Source organism: Schistocerca gregaria, chromosome 10 (assembly GCF_023897955.1).
Source record: "Schistocerca gregaria isolate iqSchGreg1 chromosome 10, iqSchGreg1.2, whole genome shotgun sequence".
NCBI lineage: Eukaryota > Metazoa > Arthropoda > Insecta > Orthoptera > Acrididae > Schistocerca > Schistocerca gregaria.
In genome coordinates, this window is record NC_064929.1 from 38,794,899 (window position 1) to 38,812,161 (window position 17,263).

At 49.3% G+C, this 17,263-nt stretch overlaps 4 non-coding genes across 4 annotated transcripts; all 4 read left to right on the forward strand.

The window, feature by feature from the left end:
* Positions 1-4,539: 4,539 nt before the first annotated feature.
* On the forward strand, positions 4,540-4,612 carry Trnaa-cgc (transfer RNA alanine (anticodon CGC)). Its single transcript has one exon. It is a non-coding gene; the product is annotated as a tRNA-Ala (tRNA).
* Positions 4,613-9,270: 4,658 nt separating this feature from the next.
* Positions 9,271-9,343, forward strand: Trnaa-cgc (transfer RNA alanine (anticodon CGC)). The gene has a single exon. It is a non-coding gene; the product is annotated as a tRNA-Ala (tRNA).
* A 3,087-nt stretch (positions 9,344-12,430) lies between these two features.
* Positions 12,431-12,503, forward strand: Trnaa-cgc (transfer RNA alanine (anticodon CGC)). Its single transcript has one exon. It is a non-coding gene; the product is annotated as a tRNA-Ala (tRNA).
* A 3,084-nt stretch (positions 12,504-15,587) lies between these two features.
* Trnaa-cgc (transfer RNA alanine (anticodon CGC)) lies at positions 15,588-15,660 on the forward strand. Its single transcript has one exon. It is a non-coding gene; the product is annotated as a tRNA-Ala (tRNA).
* The last annotated feature ends 1,603 nt before the right edge of the window (positions 15,661-17,263 follow it).

The window sequence follows — 17,263 nt, forward strand, 5'->3', positions numbered from 1 at the left end:
GGTGTCCGAACTCTATTTTCGACGTTATACGTGCCACTTTCAGTGTGGCCAACTACGATTCGATACAGAATGCACGAAACCTGAAGTACACCCTAACGGATACACAGAGAGTAGTGTTTGTCTGCTGAATAATGGGAGTGCAAGGGTCTGTGTCGTCTAAATGGCTGTATGTAGCGCGGGGGGCGGGCGTAGCTCAGATGGTAGAGCGCTCGCTTAGTATGCGAGAGGTACTGGGATCAATACCCAGGTGAGAGCCAAGTTTGGGGAGCGTTTTGTAGTATGCGCAGTGCAATGGAGACGCGGAAACTTGTTGTGGCCCAGTGTTTTGCAGTTGGACGACAAGATTGGTTCACAGTGGTAAAGAGCGAGGCACTGAGTTTTCATGAATAATGGAGTGCACAATGGGGCTCGAGATGTGTTTGTTACCTCAGGTGCTGTATGATTGTCGACGAGGAGTGAAAACGGAGCAATTTGTGACGGCTCTTTCAATTTAAGACGTTAAAAACAGACGGAATTTGCATTTGTAATCCCAGAGCATCGAAACTACTTGGAACTTTTGTGTATATGAACGTGTCCGCGCCTTTGTACTCTGCTCCCTTCACCGCTACAAACCAACCAACCATCGTGTCCGTGCGCATCAGAGTCGCAAAGAATGGGGAGTAGCGCAGTTTGGTCGTGCCTGGGGCGTAGCTCAGTTGGTAGAGCGTTCGCTTCGCATGTGAAAGGTGCAGGGTTCAAGCCGCGGCGCCTCCATTTTTTTTGCGATAGTCTGTCTCTGACAAGCAAGCACAGGTGACATAGGTGCGAACACAGGAAGCTAGCAGACCCTCGCTGCCTGCAGACACCGAGCAGCCACTCTAGGAGGGCGGCCTAAGCCGTAGGCGAAATGTGCTCATTCGCTTTGGCGCGACGTCGAACTATAAATAATGCTGTCACTAGCGTGAGCGTCGTGGAAAGTCGGAAAAGTCGGCTGCGTGGGTGAGTGCCAAGTTTGGGGAGCGTTTTGTAGTATGCGCAGTGCAATGGAGACGCGGAAACTTGTTGTGGCCCAGTGTTTTGCAGTTGGACGACAAGATAAACACAGTGGTAAAGAGCGAGGCACTGAGTTTTCATGAATAATGGAGTGCACAATGGGGCTCGAGATGTGTTTGTTACCTCAGGTGCTGTATGATTGTCGACGAGGAGTGAAAACGGAGCAATTTGTGACGGCTCTTTCAATTTAAGACGTTAAAAACAGACGGAATTTGCATTTGTAATCCCAGAGCATCGAAACTACTTGGAACTTTTGTGTATATGAACGTGTCCGCGCCTTTGTACTCTGCTCCCTTCACCGCTACAAACCAACCAACCATCGTGTCCGTGCGCATCAGAGTCGCAAAGAATGGGGAATAGCGCAGTTTGGTCGTGCCTGGGGCGTAGCTCAGTTGGTAGAGCGTTCGCTTCGCATGTGAAAGGTGCAGGGTTCAAGCCGCGGCGCCTCCATTTCTTGTGGTCAGTGCATTGTAAGTGTTGGTCGCGGCGAACCTAAAGGCACGCAAGATGTTGCAAAGCCAGCGTCACAGACTGATATGATGTATACTGACGTAAGGAGAGCAAGATGTAAGTGTGGGGACCGGCTGTTATCGAGGTGTCATCGAGTGCAGATCTGTCTTAGGTATCACGGCTTAACCTCATTGAAGTCTAGAGGGTGGACAACACGTTCGTCTTACTCAGAGCGGTGTCCGAACTCTATTTTCAACGTTATACGTGCCACTTTCATTGTGGCCAACTACGATTCGATACAGAATGCACGAAACCTGAAGTACACCCTAATGGATACATAGAGAGTAGTGTTTGTCTGCTGAATAATGGGAGTGCAAGGGTCTGTGTCGTCTATATGGCTGTATGTAGCGTGGGGGGCGGTCGTAGCTCAAATGGTAGAGCGCTCTCTTAGTATGCGAGAGGTACTGGGATCAATACCCAGTGCCTCCAGAATTTTTAACACACCTACATGCGCACCTTGCCATGCAAGTGGAATAATTCTCAGCCTGCAGATGTGTCTAGGAAGATACAAGCGAATGATTAGCATCCACAATTGGCAAGCGTGCTGTTATTAGTGCGCGGGAAGCACCCTCCTCCCACGCCACCACTTTATTTAGAAACAGTACAAGTGTTCCCGTAAGATTCTCAAGCCTATGTCGGAAAGATCTGCCTTGCGCCGAGTTCACGTAAATCCCACTGCACATTCCTATTCTTTGCGTGCAGTCGGCTGCTACTGGTGTTGCTAGTTGTGACTGCTGATAACAGATGCCGTAGCAATCAATTCATGGAGTGAGTTGTATGTTTTGCGATAGTCTGTCTCTGACAAGCAAGCACAGATGACATAGGTGCGAACACAGGAAGCTAGCAGACCCTCGCTGCCTGCAGACACCGAGCAGCCACTCTAGGAGGGCGGCCTAAGCCGTAGGCGAAATGTGCTCATTCGCTTTGGCGCGACGTCGAACTATAAATAATGCTGTCACTAGCGTGAGCGTCGTGGAAAGTCGGAAAAGTCGGCTGCGTGGGTGAGTGCCAAGTTTGGGGAGCGTTTTGTAGTATGCGCAGTGCAATGGAGACGCGGAAACTTGTTGTGGCCCAGTGTTTTGCAGTTGGACGACAAGATAAACACAGTGGTAAAGAGCGAGGCACTGAGTTTTCATGAATAATGGAGTGCACAATGGGGCTCGAGATGTGTTTGTTACCTCAGGTGCTGTATGATTGTCGACGAGGAGTGAAAACGGAGCAATTTGTGACGGCTCTTTCAATTTAAGACGTTAAAAACAGACGGAATTTGCATTTGTAATCCCAGAGCATCGAAACTACTTGGAACTTTTGTGTATATGAACGTGTCCGCGCCTTTGTACTCTGCTCCCTTCACCGCTACAAACCAACCAACCATCGTGTCCGTGCGCATCAGAGTCGCAAAGAATGGGGAATAGCGCAGTTTGGTCGTGCCTGGGGCGTAGCTCAGTTGGTAGAGCGTTCGCTTCGCATGTGAAAGGTGCAGGGTTCAAGCCGCGGCGCCTCCATTTTTTGTGGTCAGTGCATTGTAAGTGTTGGTCGCGGCGAACCTAAAGGCACGCAAGATGTTGCAAAGCCAGCGTCACAGACTGATATGATGTATACTGACGTAAGGAGAGCAAGATGTAAGTGTGGGGACCGGCTGTTATCGAGGTGTCATCGAGTGCAGATCTGTCTTAGGTATCACGGCTTAACCTCATTGAAGTCTAGAGGGTGGACAACACGTTCGTCTTACTCAGAGCGGTGTCCGAACTCTATTTTCAACGTTATACGTGCCACTTTCATTGTGGCCAACTACGATTCGATACAGAATGCACGAAACCTGAAGTACACCCTAATGGATACATAGAGAGTAGTGTTTGTCTGCTGAATAATGGGAGAGCAAGGGTCTGTGTCGTCTATATGGCTGTATGTAGCGTGGGGGGCGGGCGTAGCTCAAATGGTAGAGCGCTCTCTTAGTATGCGAGAGGTACTGGGATCAATACCCAGTGCCTCCAGAATTTTTAACACACCTACATGCGCACCTTGCCATGCAAGTGGAATAATTCTCAGCCTGCAGATGTGTCTAGGAAGATACAAGCGAATGATTAGCATCCACAATTGGCAAGCGTGCTGTTATTAGTGCGCGGGGAGCACCCTCCTCCCACGCCACCACTTTATTTAGAAACAGTACAAGTGTTCCCGTAAGATTCTCAAGCCTATGTCGGAAAGATCTGCCTTGCGCCGAGTTCACGTAAATCCCACTGCACATTCCTATTCTTTGCGTGCAGTCGGCTGCTACTGGTGTTGCTAGTTGTGACTGCTGATAACAGATGCCGTAGCAATCAATTCATGGAGTGAGTTGTATGTTTTGCGATAGTCTGTCTCTGACAAGCAAGCACAGATGACATAGGTGCGAACACAGGAAGCTAGCAGACCCTCGCTGCCTGCAGACACCGAGCAGCCACTCTAGGAGGGCGGCCTAAGCCGTAGGCGAAATGTGCTCATTCGCTTTGGCGCGACGTCGAACTATAAATAATGCTGTCACTAGCGTGAGCGTCGTGGAAAGTCGGAAAAGTCGGCTGCGTGGGTGAGTGCCAAGTTTGGGGAGCGTTTTGTAGTATGCGCAGTGCAATGGAGACGCGGAAACTTGTTGTGGCCCAGTGTTTTGCAGTTGGACGACAAGATAAACACAGTGGTAAAGAGCGAGGCACTGAGTTTTCATGAATAATGGAGTGCACAATGGGGCTCGAGATGTGTTTGTTACCTCAGGTGCTGTATGATTGTCGACGAGGAGTGAAAACGGAGCAATTTGTGACGGCTCTTTCAATTTAAGACGTTAAAAACAGACGGAATTTGCATTTGTAATCCCAGAGCATCGAAACTACTTGGAACTTTTGTGTATATGAACGTGTCCGCGCCTTTGTACTCTGCTCCCTTCACCGCTACAAACCAACCAACCATCGTGTCCGTGCGCATCAGAGTCGCAAAGAATGGGGAATAGCGCAGTTTGGTCGTGCCTGGGGCGTAGCTCAGTTGGTAGAGCGTTCGCTTCGCATGTGAAAGGTGCAGGGTTCAAGCCGCGGCGCCTCAATTTTTTGTGGTCAGTGCATTGTAAGTGTTGGTCGCGGCGAACCTAAAGGCACGCAAGATGTTGCAAAGCCAGCGTCACAGACTGATATGATGTATACTGACGTAAGGAGAGCAAGATGTAAGTGTGGGGACCGGCTGTTATCGAGGTGTCATCGAGTGCAGATCTGTCTTAGGTATCACGGCTTAACCTCATTGAAGTCTAGAGGGTGGACAACACGTTCGTCTTACTCAGAGCGGTGTCCGAACTCTATTTTCAACGTTATACGTGCCACTTTCATTGTGGCCAACTACGATTCGATACAGAATGCACGAAACCTGAAGTACACCCCAACGGATACATAGAGAGTAGTGTTTGTCTGCTGAATAATGGGAGTGCAAGGGTCTGTGTCGTCTATATGGCTGTATGTAGCACCATTAGCCTTCGTGGGGGGCGGGCGTAGCTCAGATGGTAGAGCGCTCGCTTAGTATGCGAGGTACTGGGATCAATACCCAGTGCCTCCAAAACTTTTAACACACCTACATGCGCACCTTGCCATGCAAGTGGAATAATTCTCAGCCTGCAGATGTGTCTAGGAAGATACAAGCGAATGATTAGCATCCACAATTGGCAAGCGTGCTGTTATTAGTGCGCGGGAAGCACCCTCCTCCCACGCCACCACTTTATTTAGAAACAGTACAAGTGTTCCCGTAAGATTCTCAAGCCTATGTCGGAAAGATCTGCCTTGCGCCGAGTTCACGTAAATCCCACTGCACATTCCTATTCTTTGCGTGCAGTCGGCTGCTACTGGTGTTGCTAGTTGTGACTGCTGATAACAGATGCCGTAGCAATCAATTCATGGAGTGAGTTGTATGTTTTGCGATAGTCTGTCTCTGACAAGCAAGCACAGGTGACATAGGTGCGAACACAGGAAGCTAGCAGACCCTCGCTGCCTGCAGACACCGAGCAGCCACTCTAGGAGGGCGGCCTAAGCCGTAGGCGAAATGTGCTCATTCGCTTTGTCGCGACGTCGAACTATAAATAATGCTGACACTAGCGTGAGCGTCGTGGAAAGTCGGAAAAGTCGGCTGCGTGGGTGAGTGCCAAGTTTGGGGAGCGTTTTGTAGTATGCGCACTGCAATGGAGACGCGGAAACTTGTTGTGGCCCAGTGTTTTGCAGTTGGACGACAAGATTGGTACACAGTGGTAAAGAGCGAGGCACTGAGTTTTCATGAATAATGGAGTGCACAATGGGGCTCGAGATGTGTTTGTTACCTCAGGTGCTGTATGATTGTCGACAAGGAGTGAAAACGGAGCAATTTGTGACGGCTCTTTCAATTTAAGACGTTAAAAACAGACGGAATTTGCATTTGTAATCCCAGAGCATCGAAACTAATTGGAACTTTTGTGTATATGAACGTGTCCGCGCCTTTGTACTCTGCTCCCTTCACCGCTACAAACCAACCAACCATCGTGTCCGTGCGCATCAGAGTCGCAAAGAATTGGGAATAGCGCAGTTTCGTCGTGCCTGGGGCGTAGCTCAGTTGGTAGAGCGTTCGCTTCGCATGTGAAAGGTGCAGGGTTCAAGCCGCGGCGCCTCCATTTTTTGTGGTCAGTGCATTGTAAGTGTTGGTCGCGGCGAACCTAAAGGCACGCAAGATGTTGCAAAGCCAGCGTCACAGACTGATATGATGTATACTGACGTAAGGAGAGCAAGATGTAAGTGTGGGGACCGGCTGTTATCGAGGTGTCATCGAGTGCAGATCTGTCTTAGGTATCACGGCTTAACCTCATTGAAGTCTAGAGGGTGGACAACACGTTCGTCTTAGAGCGGTGTCCGAACTCTATTTTCAACGTTATACGTGCCACTTTCATTGTGGCCAACTACGATTCGATACAGAATGCACGAAACCTGAAGTACACCCTAACGGATACATAGAGAGTAGTGTTTGTCTGCTGAATAATGGGAGTGCAAGGGTCTGTGTCGTCTATATGGCTGTATGTAGCACCATTAGCCTTCGTGGGGGGCGGGCGTAGCTCAGATGGTAGAGCGCTCGCTTAGTATGCGAGGTACTGGGATCAATACCCAGTGCCTCCAAAACTTTTAACACACCTACATGCGCACCTTGCCATGCAAGTGGAATAATTCTCAGCCTGCAGATGTGTCTAGGAAGATACAAGCGAATGATTAGCATCCACAATTGGCAAGCGTGCTGTTATTAGTGCGCGGGAAGCACCCTCCTCCCACGCCACCACTTTATTTAGAAACAGTACAAGTGTTCCCGTAAGATTCTCAAGCCTATGTCGGAAAGATCTGCCTTGCGCCGAGTTCACGTAAATCACACTGCACATTCCTATTCTTTGCGTGCAGTCGGCTGCTACTGGTGTTGCTAGTTGTGACTGCTGATAACAGATGCCGTAGCAATCAATTCATGGAGTGAGTTGTATGTTTTGCGATAGTCTGTCTCTGACAAGCAAGCACAGGTGACATAGGTGCGAACACAGGAAGCTAGCAGACCCTCGCTGCCTGCAGACACCGAGCAGCCACTCTAGGAGGGCGGCCTAAGCCGTAGGCGAAATGTGCTCATTCGCTTTGTCGCGACGTCGAACTATAAATAATGCTGACACTAGCGTGAGCGTCGTGGAAAGTCGGAAAAGTCGGCTGCGTGGGTGAGTGCCAAGTTTGGGGAGCGTTTTGTAGTATGCGCAGTGCAATGGAGACGCGGAAACTTGTTGTTGCCCAGTGTTTTGAAGTTGGACGACAAGATTGGTACACAGTAGTAAAGAGCGAGGCACTAGTTGGCATGAATAATGGAGTGCACAATGGGGCTCGAGATGTGTTTGTTACCTCAGGTGCTGTATGATTGTCGACAAGGAGTGAAAACGGAGCAATTTGTGACGGCTCTTTCAATTTAAGACGTTAAAAACAGACGGAATTTGCATTTGTAATACCAGAGCATCGAAACTACTTGGAACTTTTGTGTATATGAACGTGTCCGCGCCTTTGTACTCTGCTCCCTTCACCGCTACAAACCAACCAACCATCGTGTCCGTGCGCATCAGAGTCGCAAAGAATGGGGAATAGCGCAGTTTGGTCGTGCCTGGGGCGTAGCTCAGTTGGTAGAGCGTTCGCTTCGCGTTTGAAAGGTGCAGGGTTCAAGCCGCGGCGCCTCATTTTTTTGTGGTCAGTGCATTGTAAGTGTTGGTCGCGGCGAACCTAAAGGCACGCAAGATGTTGCAAAGCCAGCGTCACAGACTGATATGATGTATACTGACGTAAGGAGAGCAAGATGTAAGTGTGGGGACCGGCTGTTATCGAGGTGTCATCGAGTGCAGATCTGTCTTAGGTATCACGGCTTAACCTCATTGAAGTCCAGAGGGTGGACAACACGTTCGCCTTACTCAGAGCGGTGTCCGAACTTTATTTTCAACGTTATACGTGCCACTTTCATTGTGGCCAACTACGATTCGATACAGAATGCACGAAACCTGAAGTACACCCTAATGGATACATAGAGAGTAGTGTTTGTCTGCTGAATAATGGGAGTGCAAGGGTCTGTGTCGTCTATATGGCTGTATGTAGCACCATTAGTCTTCGTGGGGGGCGGGCGTAGCTCAGATGGTAGAGCGCTCGCTTAGTATGCGAGAGGTACTGGGATCAATACCCAGTGCCTCCAGAATTTATAACACACCTACATGCGCACCTTTCCATGCAAGTGGAATAATTCTCAGCCTGCAGATGTGTCTAGGAAGATACAATCGAATGATTAGCATCCACAATTGGCAAGCGTGCTGTTATTAGTGCGCGGGAAGCACCCTTCTCCCACGCCACCACTTTATTTAAAAACAGTACAAGTGTTCCCGTAAGATTCTCAAGCCTATGTCGGAAAGATCTGCCTTGCGCCGAGTTCACGTAAATCCCACTGCACATTCCTATTCTTTGCGTGCAGTCGGCTGCTACTGGTGTTGCTAGTTGTGACTGCTGATAACAGATGCCGTAGCAATCAATTCATGGAGTGAGTTGTATGTTTTGCGATAGTCTGTCTCTGACAAGCAAGCACAGGTGACATAGGTGCGAACACAGGAAGCTTGCAGACCCTCGCTGCCTGCAGACACCGAGCAGCCACACTAGGAGGGCGGCCCAAGCCGTAGGCGAAATGTGCTCATTCGCTTTGGCGCGACGTCGATCTATAAATAATGCTGTCACTAGCGTGGGCGTCGTGGAAAGTCGGAAAAGTCGGCTGCGTGGGTGAGTGCCAAGTTTGGGGAGCGTTTTGTAGTATGCGCACTGCAATGGAGACGCGGAAACTTGTTGTGGCCCAGTGTTTTGCAGTTGGACGACAAGATTGGTACACAGTGGTAAAGAGCGAGGCACTGAGTTTTCATGAATAATGGAGTGCACAATGGGGCTCGAGATGTGTTTGTTACCTCAGGTGCTGTATGATTGTCGACAAGGAGTGAAAACGGAGCAATTTGTGACGGCTCTTTCAATTTAAGACGTTAAAAACAGACGGAATTTGCATTTGTAATACCAGAGCATCGAAACTACTTGGAACTTTTGTGTATATGAACGTGTCCGCGCCTTTGTACTCTGCTCCCTTCACCGCTACAAACCAACCAACCATCGTGTCCGTGCGCATCAGAGTCGCAAAGAATTGGGAATAGCGCAGTTTGGTCGTGCCTGGGGCGTAGCTCAGTTGGTAGAGCGTTCGCTTCGCATGTGAAAGGTGCAGGGTTCAAGCCGCGGCGCCTCAATTTTTTGTGGTCAGTGCATTGTAAGTGTTGGTCGCGGCGAACCTAAAGGCACGCAAGATGTTGCAAAGCCAGCGTCACAGACTGATATGATGTATACTGACGTAAGGAGAGCAAGATGTAAGTGTGGGGACCGGCTGTTATCGAGGTGTCATCGAGTGCAGATCTGTCTTAGGTATCACGGCTTAACCTCATTGAAGTCTAGAGGGTGGACAACACGTTCGTCTTACTCAGAGCGGTCTCCGAACTCTATTTTCAACGTTATACGTGCCACTTTCATTGTGGCCAACTACGATTCGATACAGAATGCACGAAACCTGAAGTACACCCTAACGGATACATAGAGAGTAGTGTTTGTCTGCTGAATAATGGGAGTGCAAGGGTCTGTGTCGTCTATATGGCTGTATGTAGCACCATTAGTCTTCGTGGGGGGCGGGCGTAGCTCAGATGGTAGAGCGCTCGCTTAGTATGCGAGAGGTACTGGGATCAATACCCAGTGCCTCCAGAATTTTTAACACACCTACATGCGCACCTTTCCATGCAAGTGGAATAATTCTCAGCCTGCAGATGTGTCTAGGAAGATACAATCGAATGATTAGCATCCACAATTGGCAAGCGTGCTGTTATTAGTGCGCGGGAAGCACCCTTCTCCCACGCCACCACTTTATTTAAAAACAGTACAAGTGTTCCCGTAAGATTCTCAAGCCTATGTCGGAAAGATCTGCCTTGCGCCGAGTTCACGTAAATCCCACTGCACATTCCTATTCTTTGCGTGCAGTCGGCTGCTACTGGTGTTGCTAGTTGTGACTGCTGATAACAGATGCCGTAGCAATCAATTCATGGAGTGAGTTGTATGTTTTGCGATAGTCTGTCTCTGACAAGCAAGCACAGGTGACATAGGTGCGAACACAGGAAGCTAGCAGACACTCGCTGCCTGCAGACACCGAGCAGCCACTCTAGGAGGGCGGCCTAAGCCGTAGGCGAAATGTGCTCATTCGCTTTGTCGCGACGTCGAACTATAAATAATGCTGACACTAGCGTGAGCGTCGTGGAAAGTCGGAAAAGTCGGCTGCGTGGGTGAGTGCCAAGTTTGGGGAGCGTTTTGTAGTATGCGCACTGCAATGGAGACGCGGAAACTTGTTGTGGCCCAGTGTTTTGCAGTTGGACGACAAGATTGGTACACAGTGGTAAAGAGCGAGGCACTGAGTTTTCATGAATAATGGAGTGCACAATGGGGCTCGAGATGTGTTTGTTACCTCAGGTGCTGTATGATTGTCGACAAGGAGTGAAAACGGAGCAATTTGTGACGGCTCTTTCAATTTAAGACGTTAAAAACAGACGGAATTTGCATTTGTAATCCCAGAGCATCGAAACTACTTGGAACTTTTGTGTATATGAACGTGTCCGCGCCTTTGTACTCTGCTCCCTTCACCGCTACAAACCAACCAACCATCGTGTCCGTGCGCATCAGAGTCGCAAAGAATTGGGAATAGCGCAGTTTGGTCGTGCCTGGGGCGTAGCTCAGTTGGTAGAGCGTTCGCTTCGCATGTGAAAGGTGCAGGGTTCAAGCTGCGGCGCCTCAATTTTTTGTGGTCAGTGCATTGTAAGTGTTGGTCGCGGCGAACCTAAAGGCACGCAAGATGTTGCAAAGCCAGCGTCACAGACTGATATGATGTATACTGACGTAAGGAGAGCAAGATGTAAGTGTGGGGACCGGCTGTTATCGAGGTGTCATCGAGTGCAGATCTGTCTTAGGTATCACGGCTTAACCTCATTGAAGTCTAGAGGGTGGACAACACGTTCGTCTTACTCAGAGCGGTGTCCGAACTCTATTTTCAACGTTATACGTGCCACTTTCATTGTGGCCAACTACGATTCGATACAGAATGCACGAAACCTGAAGTACACCCTAACGGATACATAGAGAGTAGTGTTTGTCTGCTGAATAATGGGAGTGCAAGGGTCTGTGTCGTCTATATGGCTGTATGTAGCACCATTAGTCTTCGTGGGGGGCGGGCGTAGCTCAGATGGTAGAGCGCTCGCTTAGTATGCGAGAGGTACTGGGATCAATACCCAGTGCCTCCAGAATTTTTAACACACCTACATGCGCACCTTTCCATGCAAGTGGAATAATTCTCAGCCTGCAGATGTGTCTAGGAAGATACAATCGAATGATTAGCATCCACAATTGGCAAGCGTGCTGTTATTAGTGCGCGGGAAGCACCCTTCTCCCACGCCACCACTTTATTTAAAAACAGTACAAGTGTTCCCGTAAGATTCTCAAGCCTATGTCGGAAAGATCTGCCTTGCGCCGAGTTCACGTAAATCCCACTGCACATTCCTATTCTTTGCGTGCAGTCGGCTGCTACTGGTGTTGCTAGTTGTGACTGCTGATAACAGATGCCGTAGCAATCAATTCATGGAGTGAGTTGTATGTTTTGCGATAGTCTGTCTCTGACAAGCAAGCACAGGTGACATAGGTGCGAACACAGGAAGCTTGCAGACCCTCGCTGCCTGCAGACACCGAGCAGCCACACTAGGAGGGCGGCCCAAGCCGTAGGCGAAATGTGCTCATTCGCTTTGGCGCGACGTCGATCTATAAATAATGCTGTCACTAGCGTGGGCGTCGTGGAAGGTCGGAAATGTCGGCTGCGTGGGTGAGTGCCAAGTTTGGGGAGCGTTATGTAGTATGCGCAGTGCAATGGAGACGCGGAAACTTGTTGTGGCCCAGTGTTTTGCAGTTGGACGACAAGATTGGTACACAGTAGTAAAGAGCGAGGCACTGAGTTGGCATGAATAATGGAGTGCACAATGGGGCTCGAGATGTGTTTGTTACCTCAGGTGCTGTATGATTGTCGACAAGGAGTGAAAACGGAGCAATTTGTGACGGCTCTTTCAATTTAAGACGTTAAAAACAGACGGAATTTGCATTTGTTATACCAGAGCATCGAAACTACTTGGAACTTTTGTGTATATGAACGTGTCCGCGCCTTTGTACTCTGCTCCCTTCACCGCTACAAACCAACCAACCATCGTGTCCGTGCGCATCAGAGTCGCAAAGAATTGGGAATAGCGCAGTTTGGTCGTGCCTGGGGCGTAGCTCAGTTGGTAGAGCGTTCGCTTCGCATGTGAAAGGTGCAGGGTTCAAGCCGCGGCGCCTCAATTTTTTGTGGTCAGTGCATTGTAAGTGTTGGTCGCGGCGAACCTAAAGGCACGCAAGATGTTGCAAAGCCAGCGTCACAGACTGATATGATGTATACTGACGTAAGGAGAGCAAGATGTAAGTGTGGGGACCGGCTGTTATCGAGGTGTCATCGAGTGCAGATCTGTCTTAGGTATCACGGCTTAACCTCATTGAAGTCTAGAGGGTGGACAACACGTTCGTCTTACTCAGAGCGGTGTCCGAACTCTATTTTCAACGTTATACGTGCCACTTTCATTGTGGCCAACTACGATTCGATACAGAATGCACGAAACCTGAAGTACACCCTAACGGATACATAGAGAGTAGTGTTTGTCTGCTGAATAATGGGAGTGCAAGGGTCTGTGTCGTCTATATGGCTGTATGTAGCACCATTAGCCTTCGTGGGGGGCGGGCGTAGCTCAGATGGTAGAGCGCTCGCTTAGTATGCGAGGTACTGGGATCAATACCCAGTGCCTCCAAAACTTTTAACACACCTACATGCGCACCTTGCCATGCAAGTGGAATAATTCTCAGCCTGCAGATGTGTCTAGGAAGATACAAGCGAATGATTAGCATCCACAATTGGCAAGCGTGCTGTTATTAGTGCGCGGGAAGCACCCTCCTCCCACGCCACCACTTTATTTAGAAACAGTACAAGTGTTCCCGTAAGATTCTCAAGCCTATGTCGGAAAGATCTGCCTTGCGCCGAGTTCACGTAAATCCCACTGCACATTCCTATTCTTTGCGTGCAGTCGGCTGCTACTGGTGTTGCTAGTTGTGACTGCTGATAACAGATGCCGTAGCAATCAATTCATGGAGTGAGTTGTATGTTTTGCGATAGTCTGTCTCTGACAAGCAAGCACAGGTGACATAGGTGCGAACACAGGAAGCTAGCAGACCCTCGCTGCCTGCAGACACCGAGCAGCCACTCTAGGAGGGCGGCCTAAGCCGTAGGCGAAATGTGCTCATTCGCTTTGTCGCGACGTCGAACTATAAATAATGCTGACACTAGCGTGAGCGTCGTGGAAAGTCGGAAAAGTCGGCTGCGTGGGTGAGTGCCAAGTTTGGGGAGCGTTTTGTAGTATGCGCAGTGCAATGGAGACGCGGAAACTTGTTGTGGCCCAGTGTTTTGAAGTTGGACGACAAGATTGGTACACAGTAGTAAAGAGCGAGGCACTAGTTGGCATGAATAATGGAGTGCACAATGGGGCTCGAGATGTGTTTGTTACCTCAGGTGCTGTATGATTGTCGACAAGGAGTGAAAACGGAGCAATTTGTGACGGCTCTTTCAATTTAAGACGTTAAAAACAGACAGAATTTGCATTTGTAATACCAGAGCATCGAAACTACTTGGAACTTTTGTGTATATGAACGTGTCCGCGCCTTTGTACTCTGCTCCCTTCACCGCTACAAACCAACCAACCATCGTGTCCGTGCGCATCAGAGTCGCAAAGAATGGGGAATAGCGCAGTTTGGTCGTGCCTGGGGCGTAGCTCAGTTGGTAGAGCGTTCGCTTCGCATGTGAATGGTGCAGGGTTCAAGCCGCGGCGCCTCATTTTTTTGTGGTCAGTGCATTGTAAGTGTTGGTCGCGGCGAACCTAAAGGCACGCAAGATGTTGCAAAGCCAGCGTCACAGACTGATATGATGTATACTGACGTAAGGAGAGCAAGATGTAAGTGTGGGGACCGGCTGTTATCGAGGTGTCATCGAGTGCAGATCTGTCTTAGGTATCACGGCTTAACCTCATTGAAGTACAGAGGGTGGACAACACGTTCGCCTTACTCAGAGCGGTGTCCGAACTTTATTTTCAACGTTATACGTGCCACTTTCATTGTGGCCAACTACGATTCGATACAGAATGCACGAAACCTGAAGTACACCCTAATGGATACATAGAGAGTAGTGTTTGTCTGCTGAATAATGGGAGTGCAAGGGTCTGTGTCGTCTATATGGCTGTATGTAGCACCATTAGTCTTCGTGGGGGGCGGGCGTAGCTCAGATGGTAGAGCGCTCGCTTAGTATGCGAGAGGTACTGGGATGAATACCCAGTGCCTCCAGAATTTTTAACACACCTACATGCGCACCTTTCCATGCAAGTGGAATAATTCTCAGCCTGCAGATGTGTCTAGGAAGATACAATCGAATGATTAGCATCCACAATTGGCAAGCGTGCTGTTATTAGTGCGCGGGAAGCACCCTCCTCCCACGCCACCACTTTATTTAAAAACAGTACAAGTGTTCCCGTAAGATTCTCAAGCCTATGTCGGAAAGATCTGCCTTGCGCCGAGTTCACGTAAATCCCACTGCACATTCCTATTCTTTGCGTGCAGTCGGCTGCTACTGGTGTTGCTAGTTGTGACTGCTGATAACAGATGCCGCAGCAATCAATTCATGGAGTGAGTTGTATGTTTTGCGATAGTCTGTCTCTGACAAGCAAGCACAGGTGACATAGGTGCGAACACAGGAAGCTTGCAGACCCTCGCTGCCTGCAGACACCGAGCAGCCACACTAGGAGGGCAGCCCAAGCCGTAGGCGAAATGTGCTCATTCGCTTTGGCGCGACGTCGATCTATAAATAATGCTGTCACTAGCGTGGGCGTCGTGGAAAGTCGGAAAAGTCGGCTGCGTGGGTGAGTGCCAAGTTTGGGGAGCGTTATGTAGTATGCGCAGTGCAATGGAGACGCCGAAACTTGTTGTGGCCCAGTGTTTTGCAGTTGGACGACAAGATTGGTACACAGTAGTAAAGAGCGAGGCACTGAGTTGGCATGAATAATGGAGTGCACAATGGGGCTCGAGATGTGTTTGTTACCTCAGGTGCTGTATGATTGTCGACAAGGAGTGAAAACGGAGCAATTTGTGACGGCTCTTTCAATTTAAGACGTTAAAAACAGACGGAATTTGCATTTGTAATACCAGAGCATCGAAACTACTTGGAACTTTTGTGTATATGAACGTGTCCGCGCCTTTGTACTCTGCTCCCTTCACCGCTACAAACCAACCAACCATCGTGTCCGTGCGCATCAGAGTCGCAAAGAATTGGGAATAGCGCAGTTTGGTCGTGCCTGGGGCGTAGCTCAGTTGGTAGAGCGTTCGCTTCGCATGTGAAAGGTGCAGGGTTCAAGCCGCGGCGCCTCAATTTTTTGTGGTCAGTGCATTGTAAGTGTTGGTCGCGGCGAACCTAAAGGCACGCAAGATGTTGCAAAGCCAGCGTCACAGACTGATATGATGTATACTGACGTAAGGAGAGCAAGATGTAAGTGTGGGGACCGGCTGTTATCGAGGTGTCATCGAGTGCAGATCTGTCTTAGGTATCACGGCTTAACCTCATTGAAGTCTAGAGGGTGGACAACACGTTCGTCTTACTCAGAGCGGTGTCCGAACTCTATTTTCAACGTTATACGTGCCACTTTCATTGTGGCCAACTACGATTCGATACAGAATGCACGAAACCTGAAGTACACCCTAACGGATACATAGAGAGTAGTGTTTGTCTGCTGAATAATGGGAGTGCAAGGGTCTGTGTCGTCTATATGGCTGTATGTAGCACCATTAGCCTTCGTGGGGGGCGGGCGTAGCTCAGATGGTAGAGCGCTCGCTTAGTATGCGAGGTACTGGGATCAATACCCAGTGCCTCCAAAACTTTTAACACACCTACATGCGCACCTTGCCATGCAAGTGGAATAATTCTCAGCCTGCAGATGTGTCTAGGAAGATACAAGCGAATGATTAGCATCCACAATTGGCAAGCGTGCTGTTATTAGTGCGCGGGAAGCACCCTCCTCCCACGCCACCACTTTATTTAGAAACAGTACAAGTGTTCCCGTAAGATTCTCAAGCCTATGTCGGAAAGATCTGCCTTGCGCCGAGTTCACGTAAATCCCACTGCACATTCCTATTCTTTGCGTGCAGTCGGCTGCTACTGGTGTTGCTAGTTGTGACTGCTGATAACAGATGCCGTAGCAATCAATTCATGGAGTGAGTTGTATGTTTTGCGATAGTCTGTCTCTGACAAGCAAGCACAGGTGACATAGGTGCGAACACAGGAAGCTAGCAGACCCTCGCTGCCTGCAGACACCGAGCAGCCACTCTAGGAGGGCGGCCTAAGCCGTAGGCGAAATGTGCTCATTCGCTTTGTCGCGACGTCGAACTATAAATAATGCTGACACTAGCGTGAGCGTCGTGGAAAGTCGGAAAAGTCGGCTGCGTGGGTGAGTGCCAAGTTTGGGGAGCGTTTTGTAGTATGCGCAGTGCAATGGAGACGCCGAAACTTGTTGTGGCCCAGTGTTTTGAAGTTGGACGACAAGATTGGTACACAGTAGTAAAGAGCGAGGCACTAGTTGGCATGAATAATGGAGTGCACAATGGGGCTCGAGATGTGTTTGTTACCTCAGGTGCTGTATGATTGTCGACAAGGAGTGAAAACGGAGCAATTTGTGACGGCTCTTTCAATTTAAGACGTTAAAAACAGACAGAATTTGCATTTGTAATACCAGAGCATCGAAACTACTTGGAACTTTTGTGTATATGAACGTGTCCGCGCCTTTGTACTCTGCTCCCTTCACCGCTACAAACCAACCAACCATCGTGTCCGTGCGCATCAGAGTCGCAAAGAATTGGGAATAGCGCAGTTTGGTCGTGCCTGGGGCGTAGCTCAGTTGGTAGAGCGTTCGCTTCGCATGTGCAAGGTGCAGGGTTCAAGCCGCGGCGCCTCAATTTTTTGTGGTCAGTGCATTGTAAGT